Source organism: Pleurodeles waltl, chromosome 11 (genome assembly GCF_031143425.1).
Source record: "Pleurodeles waltl isolate 20211129_DDA chromosome 11, aPleWal1.hap1.20221129, whole genome shotgun sequence".
Taxonomy (NCBI): Eukaryota; Metazoa; Chordata; class Amphibia; order Caudata; family Salamandridae; genus Pleurodeles; species Pleurodeles waltl.
In genome coordinates, this window is record NC_090450.1 from 884,740,967 (window position 1) to 884,756,513 (window position 15,547).

At 44.5% G+C, this 15,547-nt stretch overlaps 1 protein-coding gene across 2 annotated transcripts in view; it reads left to right on the forward strand.

The window, feature by feature from the left end:
* The window catches only part of SART3 (spliceosome associated factor 3, U4/U6 recycling protein), a 485,355-nt gene that overhangs the window by 398,159 nt on the left and 71,649 nt on the right, over positions 1-15,547 (forward strand). The gene's annotated exons all lie outside the window — the stretch shown is intronic.

The window sequence follows — 15,547 nt, forward strand, 5'->3', positions numbered from 1 at the left end:
GCACTTATCCATCTCATACATGACCTGATAAGTTTATAACCTATCTGGAGTAATAGTAGAGTATTCCCTGTTTGCATTTTTGCATAGTGTCTGGTGGAGCTATAACATCATTAAGTAACCAGCATTGGCGAGTCAATTCATCTCACCTATAAGAGGTGAATATGCTGTAATGGCATTGCCTAGGCTTTTTATTTTGCTGTTTTAAGTGGCTGTGTGGCATGTTGAATGGTAAAAAAATATACCTATGCTTCTCAACATGTGCTTAAATGGCTGTATTTCTATATGGCTATTGTGTTCTTGCATTCATTTGCATGCCTTGTAAGGTTAAGCACGAAGAGAGTGGTGATAGGGGCCCTCCACGTAAAAAGAAAATTAAAAAAAGGCATTAAAATCAATGTGTGTTTGAACTACATGTTTGCAGCATGTGCTCCTGTAGATCACATTCTGAGCACACTGCTGGACATTTGCAAGTTGTTTTTGTTCTAAGAGGTGTTTGGTCATAACATGCCTTGTGCCCTCCTTTTGTCCACCGTGCACCAGGGTAAAAGCTCCACCTTAGTTTTTTTTCTGCCATCGAGTACAGACTTGTCTTCCTGAGCTCCTTCATCGGCTAGCGATGACCAGAGACCAGTCATGCATTGGTAACTTTCAAGGAGGTTCTCAGAGAACCTATCTTGATTGCCTGTACATCTTATTCAACCAGGATCAGAGAGATCTGTTGTCCTCCAAGTCTTATAAGAATGATTATGCGAAGAGTGGGGGTATGGAGAACACACCCTTCCAATTCTGCCCAAGATGTGATGCTAAATTCCTGTGATTGGGCCATCATTGTGCCTGCAAGCTTTGTCTGCCTTTTAGGAATCCTCTTGTTCGGCCTGCACAGCATTCCAGAACAAAAAGATAATTAGCTAAAGAAAAGATCTAATTGCTGGGTGCTTTATAAAATGCAGCAGCAGCAGCACATGTCTGAACTGGAGCCGCATTTTGATTCAGAGGGACTGGGAATGGGAAGGACTGTCTGGACTGCCACCTGGGCAAGTGGCAGACAGTCCTAGCACCGTCTCCTCAGATGGTTCCGATGTGAGGAATGAAGAACACTCAGAAGCATGAGCTACACTGAGGGCAAAGAAAACTCAAACACTCTGAGGATTAGCACCATTCCTGAGGGAGTCTGACATTGAGCCCCAAGACTCACCCAAACAGGCTCCAAAACCCAACACTTTATGTGGTCCCTGAGATGCCTTGTTGCTGAGAGTTGAGCTTGGCTCCAGAAAAGCTTTCAGCCAAGATCCCTGAGGCTAGAAGCGAAAATACATCAGCCAAGCCCCGAGGCATCGAACCACTACCCTTGATGTTGAAACCAGCTCCAGACTCTGCAGAGAAAAACTTCAAATCCAGGCAGACCCTTGTGCCCATTGAGCACTTAGAAGTCCACAGTGTAAAGCAAAGGCGACTTTATGTTCACGCCACCTCCAAACGGATTCTGGCCCACTTTCCAGAACCATGAGCGTGACCCTATACTCTTGAGGAAAAGCAGGCTTACCTTCACGGAAGCAATCTTCAAGGAGCTTGAGGGATATCCAATCCCTAATAAGCCCAAACACCCAGGGCCTCTTCCAGGGTCTCAAACACCAGAGCTTGGGACTTCACAGCATCGGCCACTACCTCCTGCCCAAATGCCATCTCCATCACAGACACGGCATTGGCCTTAATCACCACAGCCCCCCCCCCCCCCCCCCCTTTCTCTGACTCTGATTATGATAATCAGGATGACATCCATGAACCCTCTGACCAGCCAGAGCTGCAACACAAGTGGGTGAGCTGTAGGAGGACTACAGTTCTTAACTCTCTGGACAACTCTGGCTTGGAGCCTTTCACTGTTAAACCATCATCCCTTGGTGACACCATGACATTTCACACTGTCATTCAGTGAGCAGCTGCACACCATCAAGCCAAACACCATGTACATAGTCCTGACTCTTTGATATTGCATATAGCTTGAAAGAGAACTTTTACTCAGAACACAGGTGATACTGCCTCCAGAAAGAGCTAAAAAGACGCTGCCTCGAAACATGGCAGTTGGTGATGTCACACAGTGGTGTATCGCCATTTCTGCGGGTTTTCTCTCAGGTACAATAGGCACAATTGGAAGGAGGTGGAGCACATGCTGAAGCATTTACTGGAAGTCTACTGGCAGCACAATAGGTATAGGAGGACAAGACGATTTCCAGCGTGAACATCAGGTGTACTCTAGATGCAGCAGACACTGCCTCCTGAGAGGTTAATGTAAGCATAATACTGTGCAGGCATACATGGCTTAGGGGATCTGAGTTCCATGGGTCTTCTCTCAAGGTACAATAGGTACAATTGGGAGGAGCTGGAAAAATTGTTGAAGCATCTACCAAAAGCACCATGGGTAGGTAGCTGGTGCTGGAAGGCAAGACAATTTCCAACACCAATACCAGGTGTGCCCTTAATGAAGCAGACATTGCTTCTTGGGAGGTCAGTATAAGCATAATCCTTTGCAGACATACATGGCTTAGGGCATCTGGGTTCAGCCCTGAGGTGCAGCAACATCTCATAAATGTAACCTTCAATCAGGGTGCATTTATTTGGACCGCAGGTTGCCTCCATGTTGGAGAAAATCAAAAAACGACACAGAGACTGCCTCGCTCTCCAGAGCCAATCAGCAAAATCTGCATTTTGACACCAGCAAGAAATGGTAGTAGCAAAGACTTTTGGTAACCACAGCGCTCTTGTTACCAGCTGTACCAGTCCTAGCCGGGAAGTTGGGGCCAGACCGTTGACAGCAGACGATTCAGAGGCAACAACCAAAGTAAAGTTAGTGGCTGGTCCAGTAGGGGACGCCTCTGCCTCCAAGTTGTGACTTATCCATAATCCCTCCCAATCGCACAAAACACCTGTTGGGGAAGGATTGGGTTATTCCACAATGGGAAAAATAACCTCAGACAAGTGGGTCCTATTTATGATACAGCAGGGATACTGCTTGGAGTGCCACACCACCAAACATATCACCACAATGGCACACAATCAGCCCAAACCATTAAGTGGCTGCTCAGGCAGGAAGGGCAAGCACTTTTCACCAAGACAGCCATTGAACCCATTCTTCCCACAGTAGTGGGGACTGGGAGTGTACTTGCTGTATTTTCTTCCCCCCATGAAGGATGGTACTCTCTGGCATATTCTGAGTCTGTGGTTTGTTCTCTATCTCAGACCCTCAGATGTCATCCCTTTACTCAGTTAAGGAAACCACTCTGCAACTCTCTACCTGCAGGATGTCTGCTTCCACATCACCATTCATCTGTTGCATCACAGCTGTGTAAGGCTTGTGGTTGTTGACAACACTGTCAATTCAAGATGCTGTCATTCGAGTCTCAACTGCATCAAGGATCTTCACGAAGAGTTTAGCAGTGGTTGCAGCGCATCTTCAGTGTAGTATAATTGATTTGTATCCATATCTGGCTGGTAAGAAGCAGCAGCTGACAGCAAGGCCTAGGAAACTCTCAAACAGCACTGTCGCTACTATATAAGCTAGAGTTCACAGTGAACACCAATAAGTCCTATCTTAAACCACAGCAAGTTCAGCCTAACTTACGTGCTGTGTTAAACCCAATCACAAGGAAGCCTACCCAAACCAAGAAAGCATAATGTCTCTTTTTTAGAAAATGTGCCCATTAACTTTAATAGTAATGAAACTGTTTAAGATGAAGGCCTAAGGCCTAGCCATAATACTGCATGCACAGGTGCAGATGTGACCCGTAGAAAACTATCTGGCCAAGCAATAGTGATGAGCAGTGGGTGAATGGAAAGATTTAGTTTTGGTAGAGGCCAAAATTCTGCACAGACTTGCATGCTGGAACATCCAGATGACATGACTGTTCTTTATTCCTGAACGTAGGAGCAAAGACGTTACCGATCCGGCTTCCTTAAACAGATAGCGATACAGTTCCTGCTCAGTGCATTTTATACCCTCATCTGAAACAAAAAGGTCCTGGTGAATATTGGCAATATGACCACACATATCTTACATTAAAAAAACTGGGAAGGACTCGTTCACCTCATCTATCAACTTTAGCTCAAAAGGTCTAGCACTGAGCCGTACAAAGATCAGATCCATGTCCTTGCAGAGCATCTCACAAGGGCTGACAAAAATATTGTGGACTTCTTATGCAGGACACATCCACAAGTGCATGAACAGAAAATTAACCCCCAGTGTTGGGGCACACCTACCTTAAACCTGTTTGCCATTGCAGAAAACATGAGATGCCCAAGCTTTGCCTTAGGGTGACCAGTAGCCACAGTCTATGGGCAATACTCTGTGGATGATTTGGATGTTTGTCAGGGATATTTGACTACCCTTTAACGCATCTACTTTTGTTTCCATATGTGGTGATAATGCTCAAACAAACGTCAGTGACTCTCTTTGTAACTTCACTAAACCTAGATAAGCCAGACCTGGTTCTCAGCACTACTTAAATGGTCAATTTATCCACACGAGCAGCTCTCCCACCAGAGGAAATCTTCTAACCTAGCATTCGGGACAGCTCAGACACCAAAATCTCAGGGAAGTGAATTAATTTGACGCCAGTTTATCTCAATTTGCCCAAAAAAAAGTATGAAAATCCTACTCGAGGCATGCAAGCCACTACTCATCTATGCTATGCTGCAAAATTTAAGCAGTTTGTGCATTACTGCTTCACTAAGAACACACCAATGAAAGGTTTGGTCCAAGAAATTCTTTGCTATATGTCTTGCACCTTGAAAAGTCAGGACTAGCATACACATAAAATTGACTACATTTAGCAGAAATCTCAGCTCATATGCTAAATGGACTTCTCTCTTCACAATTCCTGTCAGTATGCCATTCATTGAGAGCTTAAAGGGAGTAGTGCCTTCAAGGGTGGCACTCGTATCTACCTGGCACCTAAACGTGGTACTTCAGTGGCTTATTGAGTCACCCTTTGAACTGCTTCACTCTTGCACGTTGCAGAACCTTTCATGGTAGGTTGCTTTTTTAATTGCTGTCTCTTCACAAAGGAGAGTTAGTAATTGCAGGCTTTAAATATGGAACAACATTTAATTGAAGGGATAGTTCCCCTAAACCATAATCCTGATTTGCTTTCTGAAGTGGTTTTTCCTTTCCATTTAAACAATACCATAGGGTTACCAAGTCTCTTTCCACACCCATTGTCATTGTCAGAGAAGAGCACTGCACACACAGGGTGTTTATGTGAGCACTAATGTTTATTTCAACTTAACTAAGTCCTGACAAAATCAGACAGCTGTGTCGCCTTGGCCAAACCCCACTTAAGAAACCCATTTTAGACGGGGTTAGCAAGCTAGATAGTCAAAAGCATAGGAGACTCCCCTGCAAATGCAAAACTCCTTCTGTCTTATGTGTCAACGATGCACTCCACCAGAAATAAAGGTGATCTGGTGCAAAGCAGCTACTTGGTCAACACCACACCTTTACTAAACAATAATGTGTGGATATTCAAGCTAATCTAGAGTCTCAGGTTGAACAACCAATCCTTATTGCCTTGTTTAATGCATCTGCCTAGCTAGCCACTGCTTGGTGAGCACTGCTTTACAGTCTATGCAGTGTGCGTAATCTACTACAGCATGTGCTACAAGCACAAAATGTTGCTCGCCATGTAATTATCAGTTGCACGTATGTGGTGTTCTATAGCACGACCTAGCCAAAAGGCAGTGGAGTGCTATGTAGGGGTAAAGAAGAGCTTTAAGTTCTGCAGCTTGTAGTGCTGTAGATTCACATGCACCCTCCCACTAGCAAGCCAGTGCAGTAGATGAGTTTGTTTTCAAATGCATACATATCATTTTTATATGCACCCTTTACTTTCAGTTACACTTATTTCATATACTTCACTCCGCCATTTTGGTACGGGGAACAATCTGAGGTGGAGCTGTTGCCCTGTGCATTGTGGACAAAGCGAGGGATCAGAGGGCTTCCAACAATAGAGGGCAGAAGAGTGCAAAGCATGTGAATCTACAGCTCTGCCAGCTACAAAGATAGTTACGTGGTAATTAACATTTTCTTTAAGCGGTTCAAGAAATACAGTGGGCTAGTACCAAAACTGATGGACAACCCCTAAAGGCAATGTTTAAAGACAGCTAATCATCAGTAGCAGCTAGCTGAAAGGGCTGCCCTGGTACCTCGTTCTGTATCTGTATCTATGAAAATATGTGTATTGTCTAGAATGTGAGTAGAATGTGAGGACATGAGTTATCATCTGACAGCTGTAAGCAAGATCTAAAAACGATTGTGTTCCAGAAAGTAGCAAAATCCATCACAAATCGCCACTTTGCCAAAGGCGGTCTGCATTGGTCTTCATCAATTTGAAACAATCATTCAGAATAATGATGGAGCCCTTACCATTTTCATAACTTTGAGACTGTTGAAAGAGCAGCCTGTGCATTTGGTAACCCAGGGTATGCAGCACAGGAAGTGGTACCTGAGCAGGATGAGCAGTTACATGATTGGTTGTTTGAATAGGGTAGACATCTGAGGAGCTACTAGATTGTTAAGTGCCAGCCCAATACTTTGTTTTCGAGTGAATGGTTCTGTTTTACTTGACAGTTCCCATTTCCTCCCCTCCCCTAGCTTGTAGGACATTTGGCCTCTTTTCTCCTGCAGCTGAACTGGGTTATTATTTTCTTTTCCTGAGTCTTATGGTTCCCCTATTCCCTAAAGACCAAAGTCCTTTGTGATATTTCCTTCTTCTTATTCCCAAGTCACCTTTCTTAGTGCCTGCACTCTTCTGTTGCACTTGCACCATTACTGTTCTCTTTATTAAGAAAAGGATAAAGTCGCCAAAGGAAAGGAGGAAAAAAATAATCCGAAGATCACAACCACATAAAGGGTCTTCCAGGGTGGCAATCTGGCGTCTCAGAGGGGGAAAAAAAGTCAAGAAATGCTTGATGTCGACCAGAAAAACAAAGACTATAACGATAATTCTCAACCCAGCCACAAGATGATAGAATAATGCACAGCGTGTGAATCCAGAACGTTTTTAAGGCTGCTGAACTCTTCCTACAGGAAAGATACCATTCAGTTTCTGTCCAGAGGCAAGATGCAGTTGACGTCCTTTGATTAGGAACGCTTTTTTTGTAAAACTCTACACCGTATTGTAGTGTGAATCAAGTAAAAATCTCATCAAATGCTGTTGGAGCACTCTGGCAGTGTTTGGCATTGCACAGAAGGATTTGATCAGCTAATTTAAAAGATTGATGGCCGTATAACAAGTAAGGGTGCCTTCAGATGTCACAGATGACATGTGGCTAGCAGCCTTCTACTTCATGTCAGGAATATATGTCAATATATGGTACAGCACCTTCCTTTTGTGTCAAAGGAGGTAACGGAGGACAAAGCTTCTTGGGTTCTAGTCAAGTTTATTAGTGACTCTCAGTTAACTCCCCGAGCCTACCACTTCCTTCTGGATGCAACGGGAGGTGTTTTTCCTATAGTGGTGGGACAGAATTTGTTTTGCTTCAAGATTTATTTTGCACTAAAACATCTGAATCAGCATTCAGTATTAGTGGGGTTGAATTTACACAGCTTCATAGCACCCTAGTATCTCCATCCTGCTCTCAGACAGTAATAATCACACAGTGCAACTTCCAGAAGGTGAAGGTTTCAAAGTTTGACAGGTCGAAATATTATTTCATCATCATACAAAAAATAAGAGAGTTTGACATTAAAAAAAAAAGTAATTGCAAAGATTGGCTTTTCAAGATAAAAACAGAAATACAAAAATTCTACCGTAATTTAGATAAAAAATATCATACAATTTAAAAACTCAAAAAGTAGCTGTTGGTTCCAGGGCTAGAGCCACTAGAGTTTCCATAATTCTTTTTGTCTAATGACTCAGGCTGCTGAAAGGAATTTGGAAATTGACACCACTACTACTTGGAGATCAGTTTTAAAGGTTCCTAAGGGCGTTTATTTGATCTGTAAGTAGCAGGTTCCTATATAATGGCTGAATGTATTTGGGAACAAAAGAAGAGTAGGTGCTCGTCTGTCTCATCTATACTAACGCAGAATCTGCAACTTCGGGTGCATTATGGAGTGTGCCATACCTAAACTGCAAGTACATTCTATGGGCATGTAGCTGTTGGATGAAGTCTAGAAATTCTTCATCCTTGGGTACAGCTTTATGCACGAGTAAGGTATTGGTCAATATGCTTCTGCCATTACCCTGCTCGATCCTCAGATTAGCCATCTCCCAATATTGTTGCTTGATTTATTGTGCAGCATTAGTAGGGATAGCCGAAGGATCATCCCAGAACTCCAGTAGGCCTAAATCGAACCATGTTTCTTCATGGATTTTTTAACGAGACAATGTTGGACATCGCCTGGTTACAAAGTATTAGTTTGTTGAGGCCTGCTTTATAAGTTGAGAATTCTCTAGTAGACCATAATCGAACCCAGTTTAGTAATGATATTAGTGTTAGCTAGACTCCTAGGTCAAGCATAAGGGCAGACGTGGAGTTCCCTTCCCCACACCTGTAATAATTCTGAGAAAATCCTTCTCCTTAACCACCAGGTTGCCCAAATGGCTAAGCCCCCAAAGTTCTCCATCATATAGGGCTCGACCTCTTACCTGCATTTTATATATCTCTACCACCGGATTAACTGAGAACCACTGCACATTTTTTGCCATCTAATTATCGCCCCATCACAATGGGTATTAACCTGTCTGCTTTTAGTTATCTGAGGGAGCCAAGACCCAGAATCCGCCAATCTCGCACCAAACTAGTCTATTTCAGAGAGCCTTTCAAGTACCTTATTAAGTATAAATCATCAGCTTGTTTTTTTCAGCGTTCCCTGAAGTGATTCACTAAATTTGCAACCACATTCTAGTTTTAGTTAGCAAGAGAGTATTGTCAGCATAAAGTAGGCCTGGAATTTTCTGGCTTGCTAGGGAAGGAGAATCGTTAACGCAATTGACTAAGTATCCTATGCAGTTACTAATATAAAGCAGGAATAGAGTGGGTGCCAGGACGCAGCCCTGCCGAACCCCTTATTGACTGCAAACGGATGTTAGTTCGCTCTTGGTACCATAACGGATTCTTGCATAGGTCCCTTCATGTAGGCGTATGATAACATTTAACAAATCTTTTGGGATCCCCACCTGTCGAAGACTAACTTGCAACTTCCCCTGGGAACTACATTGAATGCCACGCGGAGGTCGACAAACACCCCCAACAGGTCTCCTCCACCACAATCCACAGTCTTCCATTTAATATGCATAAGTCCAAAGACTTGGTCAATACAACTTATAGAGGATCTAAATCCTGCTTGTAGATAGGAACTTACATTGTTTTCATCTATCCAGTCCACTAATCGGTCCAAGAGTTGCTTACAAAAAAAAAACCTTCTGAAGGTTGTCCAGGAGACTTATTGGGCAGAAATTTGCTGAATCAGTAGGGCTTGCTTTTTTAAATATAGGGACAATTTTGTCTGAGGAATTAGAGCACTAGCGGTGATTGTGTTTTTAATTGTATTGATATATGGCACTCATACACTACTGTTAGATTTGTTCAAATCACTGTTATTTCTGTGAGACCAAGAGACTTTCATGGCTTAAGTGCGTTAACTGCTGCTCTGGCTTCTTTCAATTATAATTTCAGCGAAGCTGCTGTCTTACCACCATCTATTTCGGTGAATCCCCACATTGCCTTCAAAATCAGAAGAGCTTGAATAAAGTCTACTAAAATGGGCTACCCATTCACATGGAAGTATTGAGGACCCAGCTAGTGTCTGGGGCTTGCCGTTGCCCTTGCTTGACAAGCTGCCAGAAAGCTCTTTGGTCATGGTTCTTGCCTGCCTCGTAGAGATCAACCCAGAAATGATCCTCTCATTCTCTCTTTGTTTGCTTCAACTCATACCTATAATGAATCTAGCAGCTCTAATCTCTCTCATTTCCCCAGCTTTAATTACCACTAGAAGCGTTTGTTTGGTCATCCTGCAACTTTGATTAAACCACCCACGTTTTGCCCAAAGTAGAATTTCAACTCATAAAGTGCTCCCTGTTTATTGAACAAATCCAGATGCTCCTTCATTATATTCCTAGGGCAATCCCAATACTTCAGCATAGCCTCAATATGAACACCCATGGACTCATATAATATGGTTATTGCCTTTAGTGAACGATTAAGAATTTCCCGTTTTACATTCCTTCCGTTACTAGTCATTTTGAGTTGCTGCTCATATCCCCTGTAGTTGGACGCTGTTACTAGTGTGAAATGTTTGTAGATGAGAAGTACTAGGGGGTCGTGGTGTCTGAATTGTGTTTAGTAATGCATCACTAAGAAGAGCTCATGTAAGTAGTTAATTGAAAAATAATGCAAAGCTCGTGGCTCAGTTGCTGTAATACAGTCTTGGTGGGCTTTTTTTTTTGCAGTTACCTCTTGGCAATGGTTATTATTATAGTTACATCACGTTTGCAATGGGTATTTGTGTTTTATCTCCTCTACCACATTTCTCTTTATTACTTTCTTTATCCACTAGATCACTGTTCCCCAAACGTTTTAGAACCATGACCCAGTTTTTAGAACAAACTTTGGGGTCCACCTAGATTTAATGGACATGCGGTGGGCGTTTTTTTTTAATGTAACAAAAGCATTGTTATCATTTATAGACAGCACATTTCCATTAAAAGGGCCACTAAATTTGGACAGACCTACAGTTTTACTGATAAACCTGTATTACACTCAAATCATAATCTGTGGAACTTGGGTTTCAGTTCATCGTTTGTGCATCACTAATTGCAGTGCCTTGCTTTGTTTTCATCCTGTTAAAATCTATTTCCATCACACTGCAGAATTACAAACAAAATATGTTTCAGGTTTTGTTTTTTTTCTTTTATAACTGCAGAATGTGTACAGTTAATTTACAGGCATTTACATTTTGTTGAGTGTTCCAAAAAGCCATTCCTTTCAATTTCCCTGTATAACAGTAGGATGGTCACGCAATTCACTTTCTTTTCTCTGACTGCAAAGTAAGACAAATTTGTAAACACCAATACCCATGTTAAGAAAATAAGCAGCAATTTATCCGAAGACATAGCCTGACATTTGACCTCGGTCTTTGAAGTGCAGCAAATGTGACAAGATAAATACATAATTTAAAAGCATCTTTATCTATGACTTGGACTTTCACGACCCACCAAAAACTGGCTGGAAAGCCATAGTTAGAAAACACTGATATAGATTTACATCTGTGTTTACATCTCTTCTTTTGAATCTCTAATACTTTTCCATTTACCCCTCTTTCTTTCTACCTAGCCATCTTTCTGCCTCTTACTGTTCTTCCTCTTCATCTCTTTCACTGCTGTGACCTATGGTAGTCTCTCCTTTGTTCCAGTACGTTTATCCCATTTTCTATATTCTTCTTTTTTAACAATGTTTTCTTTAGCTCTTGTAGGAAGTTGGCTCTGTATGTGCTATTTCAAAGTAAGGAATAGCATGCACAGAGTCCAAGGGTTCCCCTTAGAGGTAAGATAGTGGCAAAAAGAGATAATACTAATGCTCTATTCTGTGGTAGTGTGGTCGAGCAGTAGGCTTATCAAAGGAGTAGTGTTAAGCATTTGTTGTACATAACACAGGCAATAAATGAGGAACACACACTCAGAGACAAATCCAGCCAATAGGTTGTGTTTATAGAAAAATATATTTTCTTAGTTTATTTTAAGAACCACAGGTTCAATTTCTACATGTAATATCTCATTTGAAAGGTATTGCAGGTAAGTACTTTAAGAACTTTGAATAATTACAGTAGCATATATACTTTTCACATAAAACACAAATAGCTGTTTTAAAAGTGGACACTGCAATTTTCACAGTTCCTGGGGGAGGTAAAGTATTGTTAGTTTTAGCAGGTAAGTAAATTACCTACAGGTTTCAGTTTTGGGTCCAAGGTAGCCCACCGTTGGGGGTTCAGAGCAACCCCAAAGTTACCACACCAGCAGCTCAGGGCCGGTCAGGTGCAGAGGTCAAAGAGGTGCCCAAAACACATAGGCTTCAATGGAGAGAAGGGGGTGCCCCGGTTCCGGTCTGCCAGCAGGTAAGTACCCGCGTCTTCGGAGGGCAGACCAGGGGGGTTTTGTAGGGCACCGGGGGGGGACACAAGTCCACACAAAAAGTACACCCTAAGCAGCGCGGGGGCGGCCGGGAGCAGGGTGTAAACTAGCGTCGGGTTTCCAATGGGAGTCAATGGGAGACCAAGGGTCTCTTCAGCGGGGCAGGCAAGGGGGGGGCTCCTCGGCGTAGCCACCACCTGGGCAAGGGAGAGGGCCTCCTGGGGGTCACTCCTGCACTGGAGTTCCGATCCTTCAGGTGCTGGGGGCTGCGGGTGCAGGGTCCTTTCCAGCCGTCGGGATTTCAGAGTCAGGCAGTCGCTGTCAGGGGGAGCCTCAGGATTCCCTCTGCAGGCGTCGCTGTGGGGGCTCAGGGGGGACAACTTTGGTTACTCACAGTCTTGGAGTCGCCTGGGGGTCCTCCCTGTAGCGTTGTTTCTTCACCAGTCGAGTCGGGGTCACCGGGTGCAGTGTTGCAAGTCTCACGCTTCTTGCGGGGATTGCAGGGGTCTTTAAATCTGCTCCTCTGTAACAAAGTTGCAGTCTTTTTGGAACAGGGCCGCTGTCCTCGGGAGTTTCTTGTTCCTCTTGAAGCAGGGCAGTCCTCTGGGGATTCAGAGGTCGCTGGTCCTGGGGAAAGCGTCGCTGGAGCAGGTTTCTTTTGAAGGCAGGAGACAGGCCGGTAGGACTGGGGCCAAAGCAGTTGGTGTCTTCTTTCTTCTTCTGCAGGGGTTTTTCAGCTCAGCAGTCCTCTTCTTCGGTAAGTTGCAGGAATCTAAATCTTTAGGTTCAGGGAAGCCCTTAAATACTAAATTTAAGGGCGTGTTTAGGTCTGGGGGGTTAGTAGCCAATGGCTACTAGCCCTGAGGGTGGGTACACCCTCTTTGTGCCTCCTCCCAAGGGGCGGGGGTCACAATCCTATCCCTATTGGGGGAATCCTCCATCTGCAAGATGGAGGATTTCTAAAAGTTAGAGTCACTTCAGCTCAGGACACCTTAGGGGCTGTCCTGACTGGCCAGTGACTCCTCCTTGTTATTCTCATTATTTCCTCTGGCCTTGCCGCTAAAAGTGGGGCCGTGGCCGGAGGGGGCGGGCAACTCCACTAGCTGGAGTGCCCTGTGGTGCTGGAACAAAGGGGGTGAGCCTTTGAGGCTCACCACCAGGTGTTACAGCTCCTGCCTGGGGGAGGTGTTAGCATCTCCACCCAGTGCAGGCTTTGTTACTGGCCTCAGAGTGACAAAGGCACTCTCCCCATGGGGCCAGCAACATGTCTCGGTTGTGGCAGGCTGCTGGAACCAGTCAGCCTACACAGATAGTCGGTTAAGGTTTCAGGGGGCACCTCTAAGGTGCCCTCTGGGGTGTATTTCACAATAAAATGTACACTGGCATCAGTGTGCATTTATTGTGCTGAGAAGTTTGATACCAAACTTCCCAGTTTTCAGTGTAGCCATTATGGTGCTGTGGAGTTCGTGTTTGACAAACTCCCAGACCATATACTCTTATGGCTACCCTGCACTTACAATGTCTAAGGTTTGGCTTAGACACTGTAGGGGCACAGTGCTCATGCACTAGTGCCCTCACCTATGGTATAGTGCACCCTGCCTTAGGGCTGTAAGGCCTGCTAGAGGGGTGACTTATCTATACTTGCATAGGCAGTGAGAGGCTGCCATGGCACCCTGAGGGGAGTGCCATGTCGACTTACTCATTTTGTTCTCACCAGCACACACAAGCTGGCAAGCAGTGTGTCTGTGCTGAGTGAGGGGTCTCCAGGGTGGCATAAGACATGCTGCAGCCCTTGGAGACCTTCCCTGGCATCAGGGCCTTGGTACCAGAGGTACCAGTTACAAGGGACTTACCTGGATGCCATGGTGTGCCAATTGTGGATACAAAAGTACAGGTTAGGGAAAGAACACTGGTGCTGGGGCCTGGTTAGCAGGCCTCAGCACACTTTCAATTCAAAACATAGCATCAGCAAAGGCAAAAAGTCAGGGGGTAACCATGCCAAGGAGGCATTTCCTTACAGCTCTTTTTTGTCCTTTTCTTCCTATTACTTTCCCCACATTTTCTCACTGTATGCAAAATGTATGCAGATCCTTAGTAGTGTAACACTATCTTGATGGCTCTAAATTGACCACAACAAAACACTGACAAAGGAAAAGCATCACAGAGTTATATAGTCTGAGAAAGAAAGAATTTGATAATGAAGAAATTCAGACAGGTCTCTCGCCTTGCCATGCTTGCAGTCCAAAGACATCAGGGATAATCCAAATGAAGTTTGTGAACTTTGAACTACACTTATGTCCTTTATAAGCTTATATCATTGAAAGATTGTATAAAATGTAACTACACTGATTCCACCTGATGAGTGTGCCATACCAGATGTTGGGCATTAAAACAACTGAGACATGAAAAGCCCACTGGAGTGGCTTATGATATCTGATAGAGACTTATAGTTGCAGATTCCTTACCTTAGAATTTCCCCCAGGTGTCAGACTGGATCCGGAGATTTTTCTTCAAGCAATACCCTTGCGCGTCGGCAGGTGGTGTCGGTTGACTTCGCGGGCGTCATCGGCGTTGTGGTCGCAGTGAAGATGTCAGTAGTAGTATATAGACGCCACCCTCGCGCAGTGACGTCACTTTTTATTTCCGCGCCACATGCTGATCCGGACAAGATCTACAATGGTTATTTCTTTGGCCGAATTCGACCGTTTTGTCGACTTTTTTCTGTGAAACTTTGGTACGTCGAGGATGTCCCCGAAGACCAGGTTCAATCCATGCGAGGACTGTCATTGGACGATGTCGGTGACGGATCCTCATCAGGTTTGTCTGTGGTGTCTCGAGCGCGACCATGACCCGAAGTCGTGCTCTGAGTGCCGGGCCATGCAACCGAAAGGCTTTGAGCTAATGGCGGACCGGCACTCGACTCCACATAGGTCCCGGTCTTGTTCGAGAGGAAGGTCTTGTAATCGGTTGCGGAGTCATCACCACTCGTCTTATTCTAAATACTCGGGTCAAGGTAAGAAAAAGTCGAAGAAGTCCCATTGTTCTCCGACTTTGCCCCGTCGCTTGGCCAACGCAACTCGGGAAGAGCGTCCACGCACAAGGCCTCCATCCTCTGAGCCTTCGGCTTCGATGGGGCTTATTCGCCCCAGGTTGGATTCTGACCCTTTTTCTTATGGGTACGAATATGGGGAGGAATTGGAGGGGTCCCTGGACCCTTATGAATACCAGGATGACCATGCTATGGACTGGGCTCAGGAATTGGGCAAAGCCAGTGGTCTGGATACTTCTCCTGACACTGGAATGCTGTCTCCTCCTAACGTGGCTACGGCGGAGAGAGCAACTTATGGTATGGTGGTCAGTAGGCAGCTGAGGTCCTTGGTCTCGAGCTTCCCACTGTTGAGGTCAGTTTTAATCTCCTGATGGAG